Genomic DNA, 4,593 nt, shown 5'->3' on the forward strand with positions numbered 1-4,593 from the left:
TTTCTCCCTATTCCTTTTCTTCTAACCACCTGAGTATCTATAATACACAAGGAATGGAATCACTACATGATCCAGCTATGCCACCCCTTGGTATTTATCCTAAAGAGCTAAAATCTGCATACTCTAGTGATACAAGGGACATCAATGTTTATAGAAGCACATTTCACAATAGCCAAGTTATGGAACCAGCCCAGGTGCAGATGAATGGATAAAGAAAATGTGGTAATATAACAATGGAGATTTACTCAGCTATAAAGAAGAATGAAATTATGGCATTTGCTGGTAAATGGATGGGAACTGGAGATCAAACTAAGTTTAATAAGCCAGACTCAGAAAGTAAAGAAACAAATGTTTTCTTTCATATGAATCAGATAGACCAAAATAAGGAAAAAAGGGTGAGGGAAGAATTTCATGGAAACAGAAGGGAGATCATTGTAGTAGAAGAAAGAGAGAAGGAGGGAAGAGGGATGGGAAAAGGGAAGAATAAAATTGACTAAATTATGTTATGTACATAAGTGAACATACCACAGTGAATTTTACCCTTATATATAACTTTAAAGTACCATTGAAAAAAATCTATAAATGAATAGAAGGAAGATCAGCGATGGAGTAGAAGAAGGGAAGCGGGAGGATGGAGGAGGGGAGAAAAAGAAGAAATATTTGAGCAAATTATATTCCATGCATATATAATTATGTCAGAATAAACCCCAGTATTATGTGTAACCATAATGCACTAATAAAAACAACAACAAGAAAAACTCAGCTAACTTCCAGAAGGCAGGGCAGTCTCATTTTAGACTGACTCTCTAATAGCAACCAAACAAGACTTTATTTTTGTTTCACTTTAGAGGTCTTCATTTCAGGATCTTTCAAGAATGTACTTGCCCTCTGTATGGGAAGAGTTTTCTTAAGAAGTAAATAAAAAGGAACTCAGTCAAACATTGAGAAAGATTATGTTATGATAATGTTATTTGATCTTTGTGAATATTTCCTCTAAGTCAAAATCACTTCTGAAATAGAAAATCACTTCTGAAATAGAAAAATCACTTCTTACATAAATTGATAAATTTTTCCTTTATTTAAAGTATGTTGTGTTGTGTTTTTATTACCTCCAGCATGATTGTGCTTTTCCCACTTTCTCACACAAACATTTTCAGGTTCATGAAGCATATAGTATATACAAAAATTCCAGACTATGCTAGGGCAACACTTTGATTAAAAAGAAAGAGGATTGCAATAGGGAGTAAATTTGCATCTCAAAATCAAATGGAAAGGTTATTCTTTCACAGTGTGAAGGTGGTACAAGCATAGATAAGCATGATGCTTTAAGAGGAAGCTAGATAAGCAAGGATAAAGGATCAGGGAGTCAAAATGCTGTCCTTATGGGCCAAAGTGCGACATTTGCCATTGAGGGGAGAGATAAAGAATGTCCATGTGCTTCTGCCCTTTTCAAATCACTTAATACAATTTCACTCTGTATATTCTTAGTCAAGGAATGACAATCCTTAATGCTGGGCATTGAAATAGACAATCAATTCAAAGCAAACAATTCTATACTAATTTCTAAGCACTGCAAACACACTTACTCGTGACAGACCTATTACAGACATTCCCTCTGCATGCTAAGCACAATCACCAGATATAAAGTCTTGAGTCTTAGGCCTTAAGTCCAGCAGATGCACACTCACTCAAACCACAGCAATCTGGTTAAGAACTGATGGAGACTTCCCCTGGTCATAAGTAGAAGTCCTTTTCTCACCAGAGTCAAGAGGCTAATGTAGAGTTTGAGAGTGGTGAGGATGACACACAGGATCAGGAAGATGATGAGAAGAGTTGGGATATCAGTCCAGGTCCTCATCAGGCGCTCAGGTTTGTGTGCATCAGAGTCAGCTGGATGAATCTTTGTTCTTTTGCTCTATTATTCATATAAATTTTGAGAGCTTCTTCCCACCCTTTGGGTCCCTATCAGCTGTTACCAACTTTCTTAGTGACATCTTTCATTCTTAGAGAAGGCATATGGTCTGGTGATTTCTGCCCTAATACACTTCTGGCTCTTATCAGGGTTGTAGAAAGTGACTTATTTTATCAGGTTATGCCTGATTGACATATTGGATGGCTCTGTGGCTTGCCTGGTGAGACTACACGTTTATTTTAAGATGGAGTTTTTTGTTGTTGTTAAGACAATGCTTAGAACCGCCCAGTAAACATTTCCCCTGACTGTTTGGTTGTTTAATAACTGAAGGGCTCTGTGTGGTTGCACGTAGGCCTCGCAGGGCCTGAACCAATCAGTTTGAATGTGTACCCCGTTTAGAAATGACCTATCACTCCAGCCTGACCTGTTCCCGCCAATGAATGAACTAATCATGTTTAGGAGTTGTTGTTCAATTTTCCCGCGCCTCATGATGATTTGTTCTGATGTATACAAAGCCCTCCGCCCTCCCCAAAAAGTGTACTTAAGCAGTGCTCAGCCCCTGCTCGGGGCTCTGGGCTGCTTTCCCTTCTTGAGTGGGCACGGAGCCCCAGCATGCTGGTTCAATAAATCCCCTTCTGCCAATTGCATGAGTGGTCACTTGGTGGTCTCTTTCTCCGACGCTTCGCCTGACCCTTACAGACACAATACCTTTAGTTTATTTATTTTTATGGGGTGCTGAGGATCAAACCCAGGGCCTCACACGTGCTTGGTGAGCACTCTACTGCTGAGCCACAACCCCAGCCCTAAGATGGAGTTTTAAAATGGAGTTGCTTAGGCTAAGGCCTAAGGCCATCCTTAGAAATGATAGTGTCTCATTGTGGTTTGCTGATGCCTAAGAGAAGTTGATATGGTAAACACATTCCACCATTTAGTATTTGCTAAGGATTTAGAGCAATCAGAGTTTGGGGGCTTATAGAAATGAGGTAAGGCTAACCAAAATTCTGTCAAAAAAGTTGAGGGTAAGAAACGGACAACTGAATACTTGGTCAAAAATAATATAGCAGTTTGAGTTTCTGAGGATTCACCAATGTCTTGGGGAGGAAGATGATAATTATTCCTTTATTTCTAATGCTTTGTCACTTTAGACTCCAATTAAGAGGTTTAGTGTTTAATATCCGGTTCCTTAAATCCAATAGATATATCTGATCCTATGGAATATCTTGTATTAGGTGCTATTCTTCCCTTTAAGATAGAATAAAATGGCTTAAATTCTAAGAATTAAGTCATCAGCAAAAATCTATGAGTCTTTCCAGGGATAGTGAAGGAAAGAAGAGCCTATTGCCCCTGATTCACATGGCAGCCAACTTTACCATTATCTGAATCCCCATTGATAATCTGGGCTCCAGAGTTTCGGTCCTGAAGGGGATTAGAAAATTTCTTACAATGTTCTCCATGAAATTCCTAAAATATTTATGTTTCTGTAACCACCACCTCCTCTAACCCACTGAACAAATGTGGTCACATGTTGCTCCTGGCTTATATGCTAAAGTTGATGAGCAAGTAGTATTATATTGCAAAACTGGTGTTTGTCTATCTACCTAACTGGTTTTCTTCTAACTTTCAAAATAGTAGATTATTGGTACTTATTTTCTGTGTTCTCAGACACAATTTAGATTAAAATAGCTCCACCTAACTTTCTGTTTTTCCATTCTTTGTATTACAAATGGATTATTCATAGGGAAGTCAAAATAATTCAGTAAATATAAACTAGGAAAAATTATAATTCAATTGTCAGATATAATATTTTAAATGCCACAGCATTGAATATGTAGAGTATTGTGATAAGAACAGGAAAGAATAATGGGAAAGGTTTTTGTTAACTGTACATCACAGAGAGTTACTCATGTTGATAACAATGGAGTTTCTTTTCAGATCTAGATTCACTGCAAGAATGCTTCTAGGGTGTGTTATTGTTCTCATTCACCTCATTTACTGGCCCAGAGCTATCTCATTTGCAAACTAATGAGAGATTTGTCAAAATCTTCTTTCTTTCACTCAAATGGTGACTATAATTGTTGCAGGAGAGGGAAATCCTTAGTTTCTTCATAGTAAATAAAATTATAATAAAAATATAAAAAATATAAAAATAAAGAGGTATGTGGTGTAATTTAAGTAAAAGGTATTAGTTTTACAAAAATTTAAAACACCATTATTTAGTGCCAAATGATATTAAAGAAAAATCACCAAAAATATATTTAGCAAGTGTTCAAAATAATACTAATAGAAGTATAAATTATTTTTAGATTTTAGAGAAACTGGGATACTTTTATTTAAATAGGATATCCCTTACCCATTTTTATTTAGAATAAGGAATATATTATTGAAACCGGAGTTTTGAGACAAGACTAGATTCCCCGCTTTGCAAATTTCCTCTGGGCAATTGTTTTGCAAATTATTAAGAATAAAATCCATGGATAATCACAGAAGGGAAGAAAAAGTGGGGCAGGATTTATTTAAGCAAGAAGAGATAGAAACCCACCATGTGGAAGGGGGCCTGATAGCAGAAAAACCCATTTTGGTGCGTAGCTTAGGAGTTCACATATGGTTCTGGGTAAAGCATGGAGCAAAAACTGTAAAACAGATATTGAAAATAGCACCAAAATCATTGATCAAATCTATTT

Source organism: Marmota marmota, unplaced genomic scaffold (genome assembly GCF_001458135.2).
Source record: "Marmota marmota marmota unplaced genomic scaffold, marMar, whole genome shotgun sequence".
Classification (NCBI taxonomy): Eukaryota; Metazoa; Chordata; class Mammalia; order Rodentia; family Sciuridae; genus Marmota; species Marmota marmota.